This window comes from Dreissena polymorpha, chromosome 7 (genome assembly GCF_020536995.1).
Source record: "Dreissena polymorpha isolate Duluth1 chromosome 7, UMN_Dpol_1.0, whole genome shotgun sequence".
In the NCBI taxonomy this organism is placed as follows: domain Eukaryota; kingdom Metazoa; phylum Mollusca; class Bivalvia; order Myida; family Dreissenidae; genus Dreissena; species Dreissena polymorpha.
In genome coordinates, this window is record NC_068361.1 from 1254412 (window position 1) to 1279528 (window position 25117).

The 25117-nt window shown below is 34.7% G+C and overlaps 1 protein-coding gene and 1 long non-coding RNA gene across 2 annotated transcripts in view; both read left to right on the plus strand.

Moving 5' to 3' along the window:
* LOC127836819 (transient receptor potential cation channel subfamily M member 8-like) overlaps positions 1-25117 on the plus strand; it is a 209662-nt gene that overhangs the window by 8633 nt on the left and 175912 nt on the right. The gene's annotated exons all lie outside the window — the stretch shown is intronic.
* On the plus strand, positions 12870-14881 carry LOC127836823 (uncharacterized). Its single transcript, XR_008028939.1, has 2 exons — positions 12870-13059; positions 13472-14881. It is a non-coding gene; the product is annotated as an uncharacterized LOC127836823 (long non-coding RNA).

The window sequence follows — 25117 nt, forward strand, 5'->3', positions numbered from 1 at the left end:
TATCTTCGTTCAAACAAACAAGAAGGCATACAAACATAGCAACTATAAAACACAATATGTGAACAAAAACACAAGCCAATGTGCTTATGCATATAAATTATGTTTATAACTATATAACACAACATGTGAACAAAAACACAAGGTTATGAATAATACTCATGTATATAACTATACAACATAACATGTGAATAAAAAACACAAGTCAATGAGCTCATGTATGCAATCAATAGGTTTTAAATAAGTATGTCACTTAGTATACAAAGAGCATAACACAATTTCTGGGAAGAATTTAAGAACACAAAGTCAGTGTAATATATATATATATTACCTCTCAATATTACAACCCAGCGATTGAGGGGAAAACACAAACACACACACACACACACACACAAATTTTCCATTTCTGTTCAAGTTCTTTGTTACCTAATTAAAAAAGAACAACCAACTACTCTATTATATATGTGTGTATGACCTTGCATCTCAGATAGTATATTGTTATGTATTTTTAGTATTAAAATTAATATCAAGATATCTTCAGTTTAAAAAAAAGTATGTTTACAAGGCATCACATAGTTTATAGATAGATAAAAACAGAAGCTTTTTATTGTATGCAGCCCTTTTTACAATACTGATCTGCTTATTAAGAGCTTCTTGAAATTACTCATGAAATCCACTCATGAAACAATTTAAAACATTTTGAAGAGTTACATGCATTTGTCAAGATTATTTAGCTGTTATCCTGTTACAATAACAATTATATAAAATATTCTTTTTTGAAGATTTGTTATGATTAGTCAGGGATACATGTACATGTATATAGTCATGAAAGTTTTAACAATAAGGCTATTGGTATTCATTTCGTATTAAATTTACCCCAAAAGGGATCACCTATTTATTAAAATTGGTGATCTATGGGGAAAAATATATATATCAGTGTTTCATTTACATAATACAGAATTGAAAAAATATATATGTTAAAGGGATCTTTTCACGCTTTGGTAAATTGACAAAATTGAAAAAAGTTGTTTCAGATTCGCAAATTTTCGTTTTAGTTATGATATTTGTGAGGAAACAGTAATACTGAACATTTACCATGGTCTAATATAGCCATTATATGCATCTTTTGACGATTTTAAAACCTAAAAATTATAAAGCGTTGCAACGCGAAACGATTGAATAATTTGGAGAGTTCTGTTTTTGTCGTTAAATTTTGTGAAACTACGAAGATTGCTTATATAAGGTATAAAATACGTTCAGTATGTGTACACGGCGGAATAGCTCAGTAGGATAAAGCGTTTTTACTTCAGGACTCTGGCAGGACTCCAGGGGTCACTGGTTCGAAACCTGGTCCGGGCAATGTTCTTTTCCTTTTTTTAATTTTATTCTTGATTTTTTACTGGAGCTTTTACGATCCAATGTTTACATTTATCGATATAAAGCATTTAATGAATAAGTTAAAAAATGCCAAAATCTGTGAAAAGGCCCCTTTAACAACAAATTGAATTTAGTCAAGAAAACAAGTACATTATTATTAAGAAACAAATATGTTCATGCACACTAATGAATGAATAAATCCATATGCGACCACCTATGCAAAAGCAAAATCCTAGATGGTCTGTAGGGATAAGATTTATAGTGTGTATCATTGTAAAATAGTAATAATCATACAATTAAAGACAAACAGTTGACAAAAGCATTTAAAAAAAGACAACAACTATTGGAGTGCTTCTGATCTTCTGTTTTTAAGTTAACAAATGTTGATAAGACTTACATGTACACTATGGTTGAGTTATAAAGTCACAAATCATGTCTTATTGACATGAGCATTTAAAGTATATATTACTAACAGTTGTGTTGAGCAATTAATGGCATAAGGGTAGCTATTAGGCAGGATACACAAGATAACATCAACATCATCCTTACAAAAGTTGATCACAGCTAGTTAACATACAGTAACAATTTAATATTCTATACCCTTGAAAGGCTACTCTCTGCATTATTACATACCCGGTAGGTCAATAGTGGAAAAACCTGTTCTATAAATAGATTGTAAACAGTGGAACATCTGATGGTTCCATGAGTTTTAAGTCAGAAGTGGTAAAATCCTGTTCTATAAATAGAATGTAAACAGTGGGGCTTTGTACAGTTTCCAAGTCACTGCGCTTGAATAACGCTTTCAAAACCTATTCAGTTTGAGTGATATACAAGTTAAAGGAGAGATTTACATTGTGTTTGGTTTGGTTAGGAAAAATAAGACATATATTGAGTTTCTTCTCTATGGGGTATACATGTATTTATCCAATGCTATTGTCCCCTTTGCATTGAAATATACTGCATGAGAAGTTGTACCTAGATGATGTCTAGGTCAAGTTTGAATTTGGGTCATGCCGGGTCAAAAACTAAGTCACGGGGTCACTTGGTGCATTTTAAACATTTAGCATGTTGTCCGCTCTCTTATTCAAGTAGTTTTCATCCGATCTTCACCAAACCTGGACAGAATTTGTATCTAGATGATGTCTAGGTCAAGTTTGACTATGGGTCATGCCGGGCCAAAAAGTAGGTCATGGGGTCACTTGGTGCATTTTAAACATTCAGCATGTTGTCCCATCTCTAATTTAATTAGTTTTCATCTGACCTTCACCAAACTTAGTCAGAAGTTTTATCTAGATGATCGTAAGGCCAAGTTTGAACATGGGCCATGCCGGGCAAAAAACTAGGTCACAGGGTCACTTTGTGCGTTTTTTTTAAATTTAGCATGGTGTCCTCTCTATAATTTCAATAGTTTTCATCCGATCTGCACCACATTTGGTCAGAAGTTGTATCTAGATGAGGTGTAGGTCCAGTTCTAACATGTGCCATGCCGGGTCAAAAACTAGATCGTGGGGTCGCTTAGTGCGTTTTAAACATCCTGTTCTATAAATAGAATGTAAACAGTGGGGCTTTGTACAGTTTCACGAGTCACTGCGTCACTGGTGTCTGCTGTTTTTTTGTGAAGACAACATGCAAAATATTCTGTGTCAATGCGGCATGTGGGGGTATTCGTCAAATCTGTGACAAAGCTCCAGTTTTGTATGTACCGTTAGTAGTGACAGGTAAAAGCTGACAGTACAATCAATTAGCCACAATACAAGTCCTTGATGCTTGAGCAAACACAGTTTATCCTCAATTATCCTCAATTATCTACCAGCTTATCCAATAATTGATCCAACATTTTTCATATTACTTACGATGAAAAGGAAAGTTTATTTTTAGCTCAGTATTCAAACAAAAGAAAATGATCTTTCTCTCTTTTTACTAGTTAATTTTTTTTCTATGAAAATAATCCATTGCATAGTTCAAATCATTCCACACCATTTCATGTTAAAGTATCCTTGTTTATCACTGCTTTGTCTGAGTATTTTGCAAAAGCACAGGAGCTCAAACTTTGTGACACATCATTTTGAAAAATCAACCGGTTTCTGAAAACCCTCGCCTGATTTACTTAAATGTTCAAAACAAAGTACAGTGTCAAACTTATGTCTAGTCTGGGACTTAAGTTTCTCAGAGTGAAGGGAAGTCCAAAATTTACATATGATCATTTCATTTCGAGCATCTGAACTCTTATTTATTGATTCTGATGAATTTGATAAAATATATTATTAACGACAAGCAAAAGCAGTCACAGTCTCCTCTGGATGCTGTGAGGCATTGAAAAATTCTTGGAGAACATTATTTTTATCAAATGTTGTTCCAAACAATGCATTCAATTCTAACAGAATACTATCTAGTGCTGCATTTTCACCTGCTGAGATCAATTTTTGGCAGGCAGACCCTCTTATTTTATGCCTTACCGACTGAAGGACATTTGATGGTCACACATTTTTTATCATTCATCAGACATTTAACTTCAAACAACCGTTCCTTTAAAGAAACCATCCTTAGGACAGGGTTCCTCACCATAAAAGAAAGGCAACTTTGAAACATTACCATAAACAGGCGGATGTTCAAAATGTAAGAAATTCTGTACACTAGCACTAGCCTGATCAGAAAGGATCGCCTGCTCAAATTTTAATGTTTTTGAAATAGCAGATGGCTTTTTGTCAACCTTATCGAAAGAAAGGGAAGTTGGGGATACATGATCAAACTTCACACTGTCTGGATTTGTTTCCGGCATCAATACCTTATAACCTGAAGCAATACATTTTGCATCATATCTTGTTGAGACATTTCAACAGCAATACAATTGGTATTGTGCTCACCTACTACACATGTACCTCTTTAGTGAATGACATTGTTCAGACTTAAATCAGTAAAATCAATTAATATTGAGACTTTCCCAAATTTGAAATTAACAAGGTATGTGCAAAATACTCTCTCACTTTGATAGTGCTATTATAGTTAGCAGTTGTTAGTATAGTTTAGCCTATATAATTTGTTAAATACTACATCTTTTACAAATGACTATTACAGAAATTTATACTTTTGCTAAGTAAATTAAAAAAAAATCAAATTGATAATTAAAGCAATGTCTACTGGTGAGCTTAATTTAGATTTTTTGACAATGTACTCTAATAAGTTATATTTCAGCTCTTAATAAAGAAAGAAATATCACAGATATGCAAATTATGTACAAGGAAACATTTAAACAAGCCACATTCTTTAAAAAAAATCAGCTATTTCTTTAAACTGATAAAATCTTTACCTACAAATTTGACTAATTTTATCTTTGTACGTACAAAAATGTGGAATATACAAAAACTAGTTACGTCAAAGGTCAATACGCTATTTAAATTCTCATTTGCAAATGTATACACAATGAGATTTATTATGACAGTGAAGTTTCATCTTTCGCTTTGGAAAGAACATTTTCAAAGTTTAAATGCTAGATCATAGGCATTCAGTCATGGCTGTACTAGACTTTTTTTATAGTGACGCTAACAAGAAGGGAATGTCCGTAAGTCCATTCATGTTGCCAAATGGCAATTACATCTTTCTAAATGACAATTGCATTTTGCTTTGTTTTATTTGTCACAAATTAACTGCGTCTTCCTTGCGTCCTTATGCTTGTTTCTATCAATTAGTGTTATATTGCTTGCATACTTCGTTTTATTTTTAACTCGATGTCTGTTTATCATGTATTCTTCTTAGTAAATGACAAATGAATTATTTCTGTTAAAATGTCCATATTGCTATCTTCTTGTTGCTGAACTATTATCATTTCAATACTTAGTAATGCTAGAAAAGGCATATTGATTGTAAGTTCTACTAAGCGAAATGAATAAGCATAAGGCAGCAGCTCACATGAAGTAAGGCGAATGCAGAATTCATTAAGACGAATGCATTTGTAATACGGAATTCCTATAAGACGGAGAACCAGAGTGGTCTGTAGTTTTCGTAACAGGTTAACATTAAGAACAGTGTTGTATTATATACCAGAAAAAAATACTCCTCCGCGTTGTTTCGTCCGTATTTTCCACTGTTCTTATTCAGGTAAAGTGTACTTGTTTATAAGGAAAATTGCATACGAGTGTAATCCCCATTTCGAGTTGAGTTGTCATTTGGTTTGTGATTAAGGTCTTTTTTTAAGTTAATGGACGTAATCTTGTTTTCATTTACACTTTAAACGTACCACTGTCAAAACGTCCCATAGTATCATTGTGACGAAGGTGAGTTACGATGATCAAAACGTCTAAAGGTTGGCTTGTTTAAATTAAACTATTAATTTCATCGCATATCTTCGTTACACTGTCTTTGTCTAATCAAATTGTACATATGTTGGCAAGATGACTTTGGATAGGTAACAGTCGACTCCAGAACAAGTTAATGCACTTAAAATAATAAATTGACTCACCATTGACCAGATGTAAACAATACCTAAAGATAAAAGGCTTTAAGAAAATGGAAAATGCTTGCACCTGTTACAAGGTTTAGTAAAGAAATGAATAAAATGTTTCAGATATATAAAATCATAAAGATGTATATGAAATCAGCTCATACAAAAAGCATGCACGTTAAGTAATATAACTCGCTCATTCATCACCATTCACCCACACTGAACCTCTCTCACAGTCTTGATTGGATAAGTAGTTATGAGAGGATAAGTGTGTGTGAATTCCCTGTTACATAAGTGTACCATAATAGCGTGGGCACTGATAAATATGATATCGCCATGTACCGACAAGATTCGGAAAGGATTGGTTCATTTCAAAACACTATAACTTATGGCCTGATATATGCGCTCTAAACAGTAAACTATTGCAAATATGATCATAACATTTAATGTTTTCGAACAGCGTTTAATGTTTTGCAAAACATAAACATTTAGACACAGTCGTTGTCGCATAATTGGTGTATTTCATGTATATTCCTTGTTCGGTGTAACTGAAACATAATATCTGTCTTCATGAAGAAATGCATAAATGGGCATCATATGTCATCGTCAAATTAGACGAGAAAAAATGCACCAAGTTATGGCCCATGGCTGGGTTCACTAATTTGTTATGTCTATTGTAAGCACATGCAACACTGTTAATTTGTGTATATTTTCATGTTAAATGACAGGTGACAGTTAAACAAACGTGGTCTCGCTTAATTATTGGCATATATATGCACAAGATATGTAAGTCACACATAAAGCCATCCCGTATCAGGTAATTCAACTCATGTTAAAGTCAATCATCCAGACAGCCGTCACCCAATTTATTTGTCCATTATTGTATAAATTGGCATCTGCGTTGTATGAAAGGAGTCTTACTTAAACGGCCGAACATACAAGTCGCATTATTGCTGGCTTTCGCGGGATGGGCCCATTGCGGGCTTCGCATGTATCTTGTATTTGACAAACATTTTGGAAACGTTGTGTTGTGTTAATAAGCAGAAATAAAACGCAAAGAAATCAGAAATGAACTTTGTTGGTTACTGTGTATTATCAACGAACAATACGTAATTGTAATTACGTTACACAGTACATTTTATGGAGCCGTGTACCATGGATACGACCGAAGTACGATCACAAGTGCGATCACGTGCCGAAAAAATGAAAACATCACAACCACAACGCGACATGAATTCAGGTCAGTTGTTTAAAAAATTATGGCAAACTTGGAGAGGGAATTTCAAAATTTATAAAGTAGAAAATTAAAGTAAAAGGCGTCATGACAACGAAATTTTTAAGAATTGTTTTTAAGAATTTAATGTAGTTAGATGTTAAAAATAATAGTGTTGATAATAAATTATGTACGAACAAATTTTACAAATATCAAAATCATGCCAATTTTGCATTTATCGGTACATTTTTATAAATAACGGTGAATTGAGAATAAAAAGAAATATTTGAGTTTTACATTATTTTTATGAGTTATAGAAATAATGAAATTAGAGGCGAACAAATCATTGAGAATATTTAAACAATTTTATATAAATTTTGTATGATTATAATAAAGATTGTATACGAACGTGCGTTTTTTGCGCACAAATCCATTTTAAATTGTTGGTATTTTTTGTAAAGTTCCATTTAATTAAAACGTACAAGGAAATAATAATTTCTTTTATAGTTTTGTTTATTATTTTAATAAAGAAACTTTGGCGGTGGTTTTATTTATTAATATAGTAGAAAAAACTCGGAGATGATACAAATATTCAAAGAATTTACCTAGTATTTTACATTGGCAGAATTAAGAATTTAGGAATTTAGATTATTTAAGACAGTTTTGTTTATTATTTTAATAAAGAAAATAAGGCGGGTTTTGTTTATAAGAATGATAAAGAAAATTAAAGAGGACGAATAGATAAAATTATTAGGAAAATTTAAAAATAGTTTTCCGAATTGTAAAAGAAAGAAAATAGGAAATAAGAAAAATAAAGTTGATTGCGAATATGAATAGGGCAGACACACAAAAAAATATTATGTAAAAATGTATATACGTCATTGTGTTGATGCAAATATATGTAGGATATCGGTAATATTGAAGGTCTTGAGTAATTTTAAGTAAGAATTTAATGCGATCTGACGCGCATAGCGCAGTGAAAATATAACGATATGTACGCATTAAATTTCTAATATAATTGTTTAAGGGTTACAATTATATTTTATGAGCACGGCTGACTGATCAGCGTTCGGACATACCGAGCCCGAGGTTGTGATAACCTTAGCGTCCTCATGAGTAAGAGAATTTATCCCTGTGCCATCGAAGCAAATTACGCTATGGACAGAAGATGCGATGTCGCATAAGAATTATTTGAGTAGTTCGATTAGGAGCAAAGACCTGAATTTTGAAGTATACCGATACGTGTTCTTATATTATGAATGCATATATATAAAAGTCTGCCTTGTCATATTTGCGCATTTTTACAAGTGCACAGGTCAAACATGTCAATAAATCTATGCCCAACGGCAAAACTATAGTGATAAAGATGAGGTTTATGAACAGGTACGTCTATCATTATCCATAAAATGATTATGCCTAAGGCGGTACACAAGTCATATTAAGTAAATGGCTTGTCAGATGTCAAACTGTCATGTACTTATCCGAAGTTTGTTTTGAGGAATTGACTAATATTTTTTCGTTGTAAATAATTTATTTTTTTGAATAAGATATCACAGTAAGTTGTCATGACGATATTTAACAATAAATAAGGGGATATTTATAAATGTTTGCCATGATTTTGAACAACTGATACTTGTTTCACCACGACGCAGATAAAAATATCGAGATTTGAAGACAACGCCGAAGAAGAGCGACTTCGCGAGAGAGCGCCTTCCACAACGAATAGAAGAAACAAACAACATAATTAGAATGGAACATCACGGCGTTTACTCTCAAAGTGAATACCTGGTTCTATCGCTAAAAGAAGACCAACGCCAGAAGATTTCGAAGGACAACAAGTGACGCAACACTGGACACAATACTTGTGACGTTAAACACTATAGAGTAGATGCAGCCGTTCAACTGTTTGACGTGCGTAGATAACGCATTTGGAATGATACTTCCGAGGCCTAAGACATCAAGGAGAACACTGCTATAGTTAATACCTCGTGAGCATTATGGCCAATAGAAGATCTTAATGTCCCAAGAGAAATGAAGACGCTGGAACCAAGAACAAAAGTACAATTAACAACAACAGAAACAACAATGCGATCACAAAGGTTTTAACAGACGTCACAATTGATTAGCAACGCAGTACGCATCAACACCATATCCAGAGACAACATCACGATGGATTCAACAACAGAAACAACGACGTGATGACGGCTGGTTCAGCGACAAAAACAACAGAAACCACGATGACATATCCAGCCTCGATGTGAACCTTGATACGCAGATGAGTGCAACCGACCACGTGCGATTTGCCTACACAGCATGGCGATAGATAGAGCTTCTTCACGACAGCAATGGTAGATAACATCACCCATGAATCAACATAGACAGAAAACAACAAACCAAGACATCTACTTGACAGCAACAGGTACATATTTAACCCGGGCAATACCTACTTCGAATGGACAGCACAGGAGGTCACTAGTCAAACAACGCCTGTAGTGTTACGTGGACAATCGATCAACGTCATTTAACATTGATACATGCTATTGTAAGACACTTGTCATTCAGGATTTGATCTTTCTAAAGATTTTAAATCATAAAATATAAAATCTTTCTTTAATGAAAATGAGGTGTGTCGCATAATTGGTGTATTTCATGTATATTCCTTGTTCGGTGTAACTGAAACATAATATCTGTCTTCATGAAGAAATGCATAAATGGGCATCATATGTCATCGTCAAATTAGACGAGAAAAAATGCACCAAGTTATGGCCCATGGCTGGGTTCACTAATTTGTTATGTCTATTGTAAGCACATGCAACACTGTTAATTTGTGTATATTTTCATGTTAAATGACAGGTGACAGTTAAACAAACGTGGTCTCGCTTAATTATTGGCATATATATGCACAAGATATGTAAGTCACACATAAAGCCATCCCGTATCAGGTAATTCAACTCATGTTAAAGTCAATCATCCAGACAGCCGTCACCCAATTTATTTGTCCATTATTGTATAAATTGGCATCTGCGTTGTATGAAAGGAGTCTTACTTAAACGGCCGAACATACAAGTCGCATTATTGCTGGCTTTCGCGGGATGGGCCCATTGCGGGCTTCGCATGTATCTTGTATTTGACAAACATTTTGGAAACGTTGTGTTGTGTTAATAAGCAGAAATAAAACGCAAAGAAATCAGAAATGAACTTTGTTGGTTACTGTGTATTATCAACGAACAATACGTAATTGTAATTACGTTACAGTCGTGAAACACGGGCGCCACCTCTTTTTGGCGATGAATAAATAAATGAGCCAATGCTACTTCCGAGGTGGCGCTAAGGACCGGATGTTTTGAAATTTCAAGGATAATTCTGCAGTGTGCTGGATATTATATGTGTTTAAACATATTTCCCATTTATATTTTTAAAATCGGGCAATGTAGTGCGATTAAGCGAAAATTAATTCATCCACAAATGTAAAGAAACATACAATTACAATCCATTTGGAATGTAGGGACCTTTATAAGTTATGCCATGGTGGAGTTTTTGAAAGCAAATTGATGTTTTTGCCTGTGTGACCAGAAAATGTCCACCAGATTGATACGCTTATGCCAGCAAACGATTGCTCTAGACATATACTAGTTGCTACATGCACAAACACATTGTCCTCTTGCGGATAAAAATCGATAATTTTCCATTTTTCCCAAAAAGATGGAGCCAATGCCAAGGAGGTGGCGCTAAGATCAGGAGTTGGCGCCAATGCACGATATATAAATCAGCACATGACTTACATTTGATAAATCATGTTCCTTATCATATGTGTCGTGTTCTGAGACTTTTGGTACTAATTCGGCAAGCGTCATAATGAGAAAACTCATTCGAAATGACGTCGCTTAACTTGCGCTGAATTTTTATACATTGCCTAAGGTTTTCTGTGATTAAACCATTTATCTTATTAAAGTCAGGGCTTTCCTTTGACCCGAGCTCCCGGGTTTTGACGCTTGAAAATTACAGAAGAACCCTTTTTGACTCTTGAGAAAATTATGTCATGCGTCACATTTGACTCGGGGGAATATACCGACTTGCGTCAATGAGATCAAAAGTTGTTAATTCTAAGCGATAATTGGCTCGGGGCGGAGTATCTCATTTAGTAGACGCTAATTGTTAAGGCCCGCTTCCAATCATCGAAGCACAAGTCCACCCAGTAGGCGGAGTTTGGTTCATTGAGAAATCTAGTATTGACCAATTAAAACACTGCTGGTTCGATGATGCGTGTATTAACTTTCCATTATTTATCATAGCGTTTGTTATCAGCTGTTTGAGGAAAAGACGTGTATTAAACCCACCTAGTTGTAATAATCCAACTCCCAGGTATTGACCCTCTGAGCTGTAAGTGTGTACTCATAAAAGCTCAGAGTATTTAAGAAGAACTATAAACCCCCCAAAACAGAAAGGACTCATCCGCGTCAGTTTTAATAATATTCAATATAAAATAATAACATCCATATCCACAGTACACTGTAAAGCATATTTTGAGATATTTCCAGAGTATGTCAGAATGTCTTTCCAAAGCTGAATGCACCCATCACTGTTTTACTTCATGTTTGCTCAATTCAAAGGCGCGCGAAAGTTATGCTGTCACATGTACTGTCTACAACGTCAAATTACACGCTTTGCATCAAAGTTGCTAAAAATAACTATAGAACCGATATAACTGACCTTGTGGCAAAGTGACAATTTTCGCATGTGCTAATTGATTACAAAATACATGTAGGTGTAATAATTGACCGTTTGAGAAGGCATAGAAAACGGCGTGTTTGTCGCACGTCTTCAGTGAAGATGGCACATGAACTAATTAAAGGGTGTCGGAATTTTTAATGGGATTAAATACGGAGGCACCTTTATCGGTGAGTAGAAATAATTTCCTTTTATAGTTTACCGATTTATAAAGGCTATTGTGTTAAGGTGCCACCCGTATGTTTTTTTGTGATAGCAAGCGGAAATGTTTTTTTTTTAACATTTTGTATTTCATTTTTAATTTAATAGCCAAGCGAAACGGTCAAACAAAGTTATTGGATCCCAGAATCTGTTATACCATCCCAGAATGTGCTGCGCAGGTTTCAGGACATGTGCAAGAGAAGAAAGTGATAGTTTGCTATTTTTATGCTAGTTGTGTGTGTGTGTAGTCATAGTGTTGTTTTATTACCTTTTCTTTACTAGGGAACCCATTTGAGATCATTCTTTAAATGCATGAATGATTTATTTATTTGCTCAAATGATTGTTAGTTTGTAGGACATATAACATATTGTTTTGCAGTATACATGAAGTAAATGTTGTATTATAGTACATATTTTGTATGTAATCTTTGAGATGTTTTGTAGGACATGTGACATATTGCTCTCTGAGATGTTGTGTAAGACATGATATGACATATTATTCTTTGAGATGTTGTTTAGAACATATGACATATTACTCTGCTGTATACATGAAGTAAATGTTGTATTAGAATACATGTTTTGTATTTATTTATCATTGAGATATTGTGTTTAAATGCATAGTGTTGTAGTGACAGTACAATGTAAGAAATACATATTAACATATCTTTTGATTTGTTGCTTTTTATATATTATATCTCAGTAATTTGCTTAAATTGCAAATAATCATTGACTCTCCTGCGTTATTATTAGGACTCTTATAAGTTTGATTTTGACTCTTGAAAATATGGTCCCAAGAGTCCTTGACTCTTGAGATTTGAGGTCTAAGGAAAGCCCTGAAAGTAATATAAATATTGGCATAGGCTACAACTTGAAAGAATTTTTTAGCAAACAAATAGTTGATTTTGACCTTTTAATGTCAACGAGCTGAGTTATAACTTCCCTTTTACCAAAGTCGGTCACCGAATATTTCAATGAGCTGACTTGTTACTCCCCTTTTAACGAATTTGGCAACGGCTAGTTTATAGCCACACACAATTTTTCAACTCGTGTTGATACCGATTTCAGCTCGATGCTAATAATAATGTTTGAATTCGTCTTTGAAAAGGTAAGTGTTATTCTTTTAATCAAATTCACTTTTTTATGTCCAAAATATTTACAAAATGCAATATATTTACAACTGAAAACGAAAGTAAAAATGGCGACCGTGAAATTTTCCAGTTCCTTATATTTGGTTTACATTAAGTTAATAAATGAAGTTCTTATTTGTTTTATTATAATTGATTGTGAAATTCCATCACTTAATTATTTATATTTCCCACCTAAATTTGTTTTAAAAAATCACAGTTTTGTTTTGAATAAATTCCTATCAGGAAATTTCCCTATACTCATTGTCTGTCACTGTATAAAAGTGAAAGTGCAGTTTAAATTTTATGTTGCCATTTAGCAGCATAATGACCTCAATTTGCTGAATTTCATGAAAACTGATTAAATCTCATTTTTGTTTTACATGTACACAGAATAACACCAGACATGCCAGCTGGAAGATAAAAAGCCAGACAGGATCAATGTGCAGAAGATGTCAAGTAATACTTGACCTTCTTGGGAAGAAGATTCATAACCTATTGTATACCAATCCAACAGGAAACACTAAGCCTCTCTTCTCACTGCCTATGCTATAAGAGGAAGAATAAGAATGCTGTGCAAAAGGAACTATTCCCGTCTATCCCACTTGCAGATGTAGCAATGCCAACAACATGTGACTAATAACTCATAGTACACCTAGTTGCTGTAATATTTTCAAATCATGAGCAGTCTATCATTATGTTCTGCAACAATTGTAGAATTAAGAGTTATAAACTTCCTCAAGACCTCACTCATATTTATGGAATATGCTTGAATGTATAATACATTTTACCAATACTCATTTTATAATGCAGTTTTTTTATTATATATTTTTTTAATTCATTCTAATATTATATGTCAACTTAAAACAACTGTATGCATTTTTAATTTTTACAATAGTAACTATGGCGACCACAAAGTTGTGATAATTGCCATGCAACTTACACTTAAAAATAAATGATTCCTGAAAGTATTGTCATTTAATAGGTTTTAAGATAGCCATGTGTAAATTCATTGTACGATTAAATGAATATTAAACAAATCTGAGAAAATTATGTTTGTCTATGTATGTACTTAATTAATGAGATCTGTTTAATTTAAAAAAAATGAATATAATACATGAATTACAATTAAATCTGAATTGCTAAGAGATTTAAAAGTGCAATTTGTTATAACATTGCTGTTTTTACAAGGTTTAATAAACATAATATTTAATGTTCACGTCTTTTAAATACATTATTTTATTTTCACCTCTTTCAAATAAATTATGCTGTGTATAGATCTTGGTTTCCATGGTTACAGTACAATTTAAACATTGAGATTCTTTGTAAACAATCACTGATGATTTTTGGAAAATAGAATGGTGCAGTTTGTAAGACATATTTTGTAGTGTCATTTAATTTGTTAAAATTTGCTAGTTGTAGGTAATCTTATCCGATCTAAATGTACTGCAAACGAATTTAGCGCAAATAACCACAAGAGTCTATATCTATTGAGATAGACACTATGACTTTGTTTCTGCATTAGGTATGGAACAATGTTTTTTTCAATATATCATTTATTAAACAAACAACAGTTAAAAAGTGCATTTCATAAACAAAATTTCAATAGTTTGAATTATTTAAGGTGTTTCCATGGTAACCAATAGACAGTTTAACATGTTTATAACGTTTTCTAATTCTTGAGAAGTATTAAGTATATCATATTATAACACCATATGTTACTGATTTATTCATGCACTTGTAGACGTATTAAACATGTATTAACATAATTTATTGACATGAAAATAAATCAAGAAATGTTAATTTTTTGTGTTTTAATAGGCATGTGCACAAATCTTTATTTTACCGTGTGCACCATACATGGAGCTTTCTGAAAATGTAAATAAGTCAATTTAGTCCATGTACCCCGTTTTGACCCAAAATCTCAGAACAGTCCACATGTATCTTTTTATTGTTGAAAGTATATACGGAAACCTTAATCTCTACCCTATTGATCCTGCAGCCTGAATAATATGTGTCCCGTATTCCAAACGAGCAAGTTTACGCCGTTCGACGCGTAATTCTGGGAACCTAGGTTTTCGTGAGAACTATGGTTCCCAAATGAAAACCACGGATTTAGTATTACAGATGAGAACTTAAGTTCTCGTCATGAGAACTATGGTTTTCACTTTGTAATTCTGGGAACCTATGTTCTCATGAGAACTATGGATCCCAAATGAAAACCACGGTTATGGCAAGCGGTTCGACGCATAATCCCAAGAAACTAGGTTTTTCATGAGAACCTAGGTTTTCAGTCTGATAACCTAGGTTCTTACCAGAACCTTGGTTTTCAAATAAGAACCTATGCTATCGCCGTTTGATGCACATCTCATGATAACTTGGGTTCTGATGAAAAGCTAGGATATCGAAATAAAACTTGGGATCTGGAAGCCATGTGCAATCTTCAAGCGAGAACCTAGGTTCTCATTATGAGAACTAAGGTTCTCATGAAAAACCTAGTTTCTTGGGATTACTCGTCAAACCGCTTGCCATACAGTTGCTCTATCTAAATGTATGACTGATAAACACCGAACATATACACATTCTATAAAAAGCAAGATGTAAATATATAAGTAACCAACTCAATTAAGATATCGGCAACCTAAATTATACATATTGTACTATATAAATTCAAAATATGTAATACTAAATAAATCCGAGAACACAGTTCTCAACATTCTCAAAATATTTCTTCTAAAACAAATGTGTATATACAGTAAGTTAGTTCACGAAATAATCAAACAATGTTACTTCTGATGAAAACGATGAGATTTATTCCCTAATAAAAATGCTTATTCGCTAAAAGGCAAAGGTGAACGAATCTTAATAAGGCTAAATTGTATCGTTTCTCCCCACGTATTTTTCTAAAAAATTAGGATAGCTCTTTCTTTAATCGTTAGCTTTTGTATTATACTCAAGTTACTTTCCAGTTTCATAGCATATTCAATGACCGAAATCACCAAAATCATGTTTCTTCATTACGATGTCAACTTAACTTGTTTGATTATATTTTACTATCATCTAATAAAGAAAAAAAGATCGAACATTCAACCTGGCATACCACACAAAAAACGTCCGGTCGGTAACGAAAATTTAAACAGCTGAAATTGTGCATTGACGCCACCTCCTGTCAATAGCGCTACCTTCTTGGCATTTGCTCCATCTCTTTTCGAAAAATACAAAATGATATGTTAGACCGAATAGTGGCAGATGTATTTGTGCATGCAACAACTTGTAAATGTTCAAATTAATTGTTTGATGTCGTTGGCGTTTTCATGGGATGGAAAGTTGGTCGCCACAAAGGCCCAAAACATCGATATGCTTTCAAAAACGCCACCATGACACAACTTATAAAGGTCCTCACATTTTCAAATGGGTTGTAATTGTGTGTTTCTGTACATGTATGGATGAATTAATCTTTGTTGAATCGCACTACATTATCCGATTTTTTAAATGATGCGATATTTTTTGAAAAATATATTGACTTACGAACCCTGTATAATTTTCCGCAAATTTTCAAAACATTCGGTCCTTAGCGCCACCTGGGAAGTAGCATTTGCTCATTCATCAATGCATCGCTAAAACTAGTTGGCGCCCGTGATTAACGGCCGTGTTAGGGTACTGTCATAAATTATAAAAACTGTAAAAAAACAACACCTTATCAATTATTTTGGCTATTTTCGATGATAAAGTCTGAAGTGGCAGTTTTCAACACTTTACAATTACAAAAAAGACGTCATGGCCGTACGTCGGTTCGTCCCAATCTCTGTTCTTCTGTGTTCAGGTTAATAAAACAACAACATGTTGTTAACGGCCGGTTATTTAAGTGCTCGATGATCCGATGATCACTGCATCGATTCCCGATACCGAAATTATGCCTACGGGCATTCTCCCTATCTCTGACTCAAGGCAGTTTTCATTTACTGGCAATTGTGTGTGCACGTTGTTCTGATTTAAAACTATTAAGCCAAAATACTGTACAGAGTAGATTAACCGACCGCCACAATATGAATAACATGCCATTGATGATATTATTTTGAACATTTGAGCACGGCAAATTATTTCCAATTCAATGTAGATCCGATAGGTCGAGCTGTAAGAGACCGTTTTCCTCGTGTACAAGTACATCAATTCAGTCATTCAGCATTGTGATTGATTGACCGATACACACGTTCGTTTTTCACTGTGTAAACTTGTATTTTCGAACATAACCACGCGGCCTGGCGATGATTGTTATTTTCAGGAAAAAATGGACTTGCATTTAATTAGGGAACTTTTAGTAGAATTGTGTGAGCATAATATAGGATCAACCGAGCCGAGTCGAGAGAGGTAAGGAAGAAATGAACAAGGAAAACGTAACCAGTTGTATGACAAGCGGTTCGATGCATAATCTCAAGAAACTAGGTATTTCATGAGAACCTAGGTTCTCGTTCTGAGAACCTAGGTTCTAACCAGAACTTATAATCTCAAATGAAATCTTGGGTTCTCATGAAAACTTAGAATATCCAAGAGAACGACGCGAAAAGCTGTCAAGAACCTAGGTTCTTGTGAAAACCTTTGATATGAAACGAGAACTTTGGTTCACAGAATGAGAACCTTGTTTCTCATGAGAACCTAAGTTCTATGTGTCTATGTGCGTCGTCTCGCCGAGAACTAAGGTTTTCAAATGAGAACATATGTTCTCATGAAAAATATATATAAAATATCATTTGTACCCGTGGATTCTTCGCCATAATACCACTATTTAAGGGAAAATAAACCAAAAACCTACAAGAAAATTCAAAATCATATGCACTATTAGTAGAGGAATCGTTCGAAAAATGATTAAGGGCTAGTCTATAGATGCATTTTAACATTATTTTGTTCACAAGAATAGCTGGATGCGGATGTTTTGCTATTGCAGTGGTATATTGAATGCTTACTTAGGCGACCAGCGATCCTCACACAATGGCGATTTGTCACGCTAAAACCTCACACAATTTAAAAACAAACACACATACAAGATGTGCACTCACCTTGGTCATAAGGGGTGTCCCGAATCCACCATTGTAGTCATTGCTGAATGGTGCCCCCTAAAAGACATTAGGGGCAATTTAGGGCATTGGTTTAACATTTTCGCCCTGAACGCATGTTTAGAAGCTTTGCAGGCAGCAATGGGCATAGCCCGGACCTGCAGTAACACAGCATATATATATGGGTTTTTGATAGCATTTACTCTTACGCGAGAACATGACTTATTTAGTCATCCATTCAAAGTCTTTTAGTCATCTAAAAGGGACAAAGAAACAATGCTTGACTGATTAACTGACTTTATGCACTTATTCAAATTTAAACATGCGGTATTATTCCTCATTTTTTCAGTCTAAAATAACAAATGGACTGAGTATACGCCACACAATAGGAACCATAAGTTTACAAGGTATGCTTCTTGACGGTTTGCATACTTACTTAGAATCAGGAATTAGCCATTAATCATTTATTTCATATAATACGCCAGCGAATTTTTCAATTTTACATAAGTTCTCCAAACTTATATTACCTCTATGACTTATAAATCTTTGTTCTGCCACGTGGATACCTAAGCAAACCTAGTAGGCCCTGGTTAGATATCTAGATACAGACTGTGCAACATAGCTGCCTTTACTACTCGAAAAGGGGTTGGAAGTAAGCAGAGATAAAAAACATGTTGTCCCGCTCAACACGGAATTTGAACCAAAAATTGTCGTATCCCGAGGCAGAGACAATGGCCCATCATTTTATCCAAGTAATTGACCTAGCTGTATAATGATTAGGATCTCCTCCTTCACCAATTAGAGGATCGCAATATAACTGAACTACACGTAACAGACTACTGCTGACGCGATGTACACAATACAATGAGCTACTGTAGACTTGTTACAACAGAGACATGTTAAGCTTTTTAGTTCCTGTTGTAACGTAAATATATCATAACATAACATAGTAGATGTAACCTTGACATCATTTTTATCAAATCGATTTCAACAAGATTAAGGTTTTGAGAGGGGGATTTAAATCATTTCCGTCAAAAAAATAGACACGATGTAGACGGGAAAGTTTTTACTCGCTCACCGCCTATCTTCGGAGGAATCCGGGGTATCACGGTTGATATTGGAAGTCTGATTTTAATATTGAGAGTGATATCCCGTCAATAGTAATTTGCGCTAGAATAAAGGGTTTGTAATACTGGTTCCCTTTTTGCAACATGAAATATTTATAATTGCGGTGTATGCAGAAGCGAAGACTAATAGAAATACTGAATCAGAGACACAATAGCAATCGACTTAAGAAGTACTATAGATCCACAAAGATATTAACAGCTATTTAAATTGAGTAGCAACATAGCCAAACGACCAGCAAATGCAACTAAGCAAGATGCAATTTTAAAAATAAGAAACAAAAAGATACAACAGCCATGTATCAGAAAGCATATGCAAGTAGTTAAAAAAAGAATGTCATTTAATAGAATGCATGTACTGTCTTAAAATAAGAATATCATTTAACAGTATGCATGCACTCTTACATTCTCTTCCATAGCAGCACTGGTTTAGAAGGCGATGAGGTATAAATGCCCAGTGATGTAGTGCATGACACGTGGCCGCCGTCGTAAGAGGCAAAATCCTCATAATGGAGATAATTGTGTGCTGTTTACATAGTTATTTTCTCGCTTGAGCATCTGTTAGGTTTCTAACTGTTTGTTTTAAAGTTGAAACTTTGAGTAGCATGAATTGTGTGTTGACATTTATTCCAGATGTATGCAAATGATATGAACTCGCTTCCTCACGTCTTTGGGGGAGGGGTTTTCTTGCTGCCGGAGTTACTCAAGTGTTATTTCCCGAGGGAGGTTATATCGGTTATCATAAGAACAAGCTCATGGTTTAGGCGCTTGCCTAAATGAATCAAGCTGTTTTTAAACTCTCGATTCGAAGAAGGGAAATCACTTGTGAATAAGTATGCTCTGAGGTGTACATCGGTTATAGCGCTTGCCTAAATAAAAGCAACACTGGCTTGGTACAAACCAGGCGTTGGAACGTGCGTCTAACCGCGGTACGACGTGCCGGTTTCAGCTGTCGTGTAAGTAATAAATATTGGATTGTATTTGTTTTTTTCTAAATGTGCGTTCTAATGATTAACTTTGCCCGCTAAGGCGTATCACGTGGCTTTATATTTGCCATCAAACCGCTCAGTAACCAAGTTATATTCTGAATCCTTTTTATACGCCCGTTTTAAAAAAAACGGGACGTATTATAGTTTCACCTTGGCGGCGGGCGGGAGGGCGGGTGGGCGGGCGGGCGGGCGGCGTCCACAGCAGTGTCCGCTATCTAATTGAAATAGTTTTCATCTGATCTTCACCAAACTTGGTCAGAAGTTGTATCTAGACAATATCTAGGTCAAGTTCGAATATGGGTCATGCCGGGTCAAAAACTAGGTCACGGGGTCACTGAGTGCATTTCAAGGATTAAGCATGGTGTCCGCTCTCTATTTGAAGTAGTTTTCATCTGATCTTCACCAAATTTGGTCTTTAGTTGTTTCTTAATGATATCTTGGTCAAGTTCAAATATGGGTCATGATGGGTCAAAAACTAGGTCATGAGGTCACTTAGTGCATTTCATGCATTTAGCTTGGTGTCCACTCTCTATTTGAAGTAGTTTTAATCTGATCTTCATCAAATTTGGTCAAAAGTTGTATCTAGACAATATCTAGGTCAAGTTCGAATATGGGTCATGCCGGGTCAAAAACTAGGTCACTAGGTCACTTAGTGCATTTCAAGGATTTTACATGGTGTCTGCTCTCTTATTGAAGTAGTTATCATCCGATCTTCACCAACTTTTGTCAGTAGTTGTGTCTAAATGATATCTAGGTCAGGTTCAAATATGGGTCATGCCGGGGCAAAAAGTAGGTCACAAGGTCACTTAGTACATTTCAAGCATTTAGCATGTTGTCCGATCTCTAATTGAAGTAGTTTTCATCCGCTCTTCACCAAATTTGGTCAGAAGTTGTATTTAGATGATATATAGGTCAATTTCAAATATGGGTCATGCCAGGCCACAAAATAGGTCACAGGGTCACTTATTGCATTTAAAGGATTAAGCATGGTGTTCGCTCTCTAATTAAAGTATTTACATCCGATCTTCATCAAATTTAGTCAGAATTTGTGTCTAAATGATATCTAGGTAAAGTTCAAATATGGGTCATGCTGGGTCAAAAACTAGGTCACTTAGGGCATGTCAAGCATTTAGCATGGTGTCTGCTCTCTAATTGAAGTAGTTTTCATCTGATCTTCACCAAATTGTTGGTCAGAAGTTGTGTCTAGATGATATGTAGGTCAACCTCAAATATGGATCATTGTAAAGTTATAAAGTTGTCCAAAGCCTTCAAACGGGCGTATCTTGTGACAGTTTGGCACTCTTGTTATAGAATTAAGTGGTTTCATGATTTGTTTGACACTCACCAACCGATTCTAATTTTGTTAACAGTTGTTTGAGGCTGCTAAGGTGAAACTGTGAAAACTTCGGAAAGAAAAGAACTAATTTCCGATATTATTTGGAAAAAAACTTTGCATTGTTTGTATACAGAAACTTTTTTGTGTATAATCAAAGGGCAACTAGTGCGATGGTGTTTGCAACTTTGGCAAAAAGATCTTAAGTTTCGCATTCAAGCGTTAAGAGGTTTTGTAAACGCCTATGCAGTTTGAACGTACGTTCACATGAATGGCGAATGTCTAGGCAAAAGTCAGTATCGCCGCTAGTTTCTTATTGGTGTTTTTATAATATATGAAGATTCGTATTATTGTATAGCAAGTTAATGATGGGAGCCAAGGTTCCGCGGCCATTCGAAATTGTCTCAAAATGCGATAGTTTTAGAAGAGTGGTGTTAAAATCTTTCAATTAGCGAAAACAAGTGACCATTAAAATCAATTGGATTTGAGAACGGCTGGTCAGTACAGGTCTTGTAAAGTTGAACATTGAAATAGACAGTTGGGAGCCATTAGACTTCTTAAAACTTTTCATAGATGATTCTTGATTACTTGCCTTGTTCCATTTGACTGTGCATCTGCAGTTAAATGACCCATTGAAATAACACTTAAGAATGAGAAAATGGGAAGATTTAACCTTTAAGATTTTCCTTGCACTGGCAATAAATATTGGGTTCGTTTGCATATCAGATTTGAAATCTCTGCTATTGAATGAGATTTTAAATGTGTTTTTTAATACCAACATGTATTTGAAACACAATATATATTTGATTCAATACTTAATTGCTTAAACTTTACAGGGAAGTAAAACAGACTGAAAATTACTGGTTTAATCACAATTTTTGTAAGTTAACATACCTGAACAAGTAAAAAAATCACTATATAAAAAGTACCATCATAATCTACAATCAATTACACATAACAAAATAGGTTTTATTTGCTTATGTCTTATAACAATTGAAATGCATCCTATTGACGTTGATCACCCAGCTCAGCCTCTATTAAAGTAATTACTTTAGCAGTAATGAAGCGTATCGGTTATTACATACATAGCAGGTCGAATGTTTAACGTATCAATGTAACTCAGTTAAGTACGGCAATAAGTTACACAACATTAACACTTACGTGCGCGTTTGTTTGTATTTGTTTATGTTTCCCTTAAACTGCCAAATGTGAGTTGTTCCTGATTAAAGATGATGGGCATGATGTACTGATATGTATTAAACAAGTGCAAAGTTGAACAAGCGCTGAAAAGAAACCACTTCTCCCTTAAGTTGTTTTTTAATAGAATTGTGGTAATAAAGGATTATCAGAAATTTATATTTATGTTTTCATACTACAAAAGCGGTATGTATGTTTTCGATACGAAATAGTTAATATGAATGATTTGGCAAATGATGCAATGACAAAACAACATGGAAATAAGCATTGAACTTATTAATAACGCAGGTTTGTGGCCCACATTGGAGCTATAGTGTATGTTTATAGTTTCATGACCACATATTAAAACTGGGCATTCAAGTAAGGACAAGTGTAATATCGGTTTTTAATAATCCGAGAGGCGGAGGTGTAAGAGAGCGTTCCCCTCATGCACGAGTAAATGTGTTCAGTCATTCAGCGTTGGGTTTTTCTGACCGATACACACGTTATTTTCTTTTTAACTATTTATTTAAGCTCGATTGCATAACAAGCCTAAGCTTATATGAAACGCTCTCGAAACGCTCACGCTAATTTTAATTTGTTTTGAACATTAGTTTGAGTATCATCATTATTGTTGTTGCTGTTGAAATGTATAATCTACTTCTTAATTGTCCTGGTACGATCAAATACTTGAAATAAAGGATTGTTTTATGTACAATGTTTTATCTAGAGTATGCATCAATGTGGAATGTATGTAAAATGCGCGCGAAGAGCAGATGTAATACACGGTCAGTCGGTCATACTAACGGCTTACACAGAATATTGTAGTGTGTAATTTTTCCCTTTCGGAGGAGTAGTTTTGAAAAGAAGCGTTCTAACGCCTAAGGCGCTAAGCAAATTCGATAGCTTAACATATATGCAGGAAGTTTTAATCGTAGTTCTAGATTTTACTCAAAGCGCATCAATATCCAAAATCACAACTCACCAAAAATGTTTTATGACAAAGTGTTTATATAATTCATTCTAGATTTCACTCTTGTTTATTTTGACAGCGGAACGAACAATAAAATGACCAATTATTTATAAAATGTAGAATTACGATCACACATATTTAAGATCATCAGAGCACAAAGTTCTTAAGCTGCGATATAATGATAACCCTATGTTCACAGTTCATCGTCGTGATAAGTGCGCGGGTGTGGGGTGGGGGTGTCGTCAGCAAGTTACCACTCTAGAGGCCATATTTTCTCAACAATTTTGATAAAATTCGATCAGAATGCTTTTCTGGACAATATCTTGACCGTGTTTGAATCTCAGTTACGTGCGTCTAACAACTAGGCCACCAGGTCAAATCTTGCATATATATTCAACACTTTATATGCCACATTTTTACTCAATCTTGAGTAAACTTGTCGAAAGAAAGTAAAGTTATGTCTACGTCACAAAGGTTAACAAATTAGGTCACCACGTCTTATCTTCGAAAAATCCCTGTAAACACTTAAGTTATAAATTGAGTGTATGTACCACGTTGGGCTACTCTTTGTATTGAATATATGATTGGTTGTAGTCACCTCCCTTTAATTGAAATTATATTCTTGATAGTAAAGTTGTATTGTATTCGAGGTTTGATTCTTTTTATGAAACATTTTGCAGAACCGGAAGAAATTGTGTTTCCTATAAGCAGAGTATTTAGACAAGTGTAGAATTTAGGGGCATCCGTGCCCCATAGACATACGCCTTGATCATTTGTTCTCGCCCCAGACCAACATGGTTTTAAAACGTATATTATACTGCATATTTCGACATTAATTTATATTAACATATCATTTTTATGCCCAAACGTTTAAGGGGGCGGGGGCATTACGATTTATCAAAGCACCGCATTAATATCTGCCTGATATAACGTTGACTGATATATTTTTATGCTTGCCAGTTTGTCCTTCTTTACTTCCTTACTTCCGTCACACTTTTGTTACAATTTCTCATAGCACCTGCAATACTTAACCGATCTCTTTCATTTTTGACATGTATGTACCTTGCATGGACTTCTACCTTTTGATGAGGTTTGAGGTCACTGGGGTCAAGGTCAAGGTCATGTTGATCCATTTGAATGTTTGATCCATTTGCTTAGCATTTACATCCAGCTGACGGCGTCAGGTGTTTCTATGCCGCCATCTCTTCCTTTTCCCTTGGGGGCTCAATATGAGAGATTGCCTTGTCGTATTGGATGTTGGCTAGCGAAGGGTATGGCTTATCAAATGCCAACGTCTCTGACGGATTTCTTCTTCAACTGGCTGCTGTTTTTTGTTTCTCTCCATAGTTCTTCATAGTTTTACTGTGAAATGACGTCATTTTTTGACGAAATG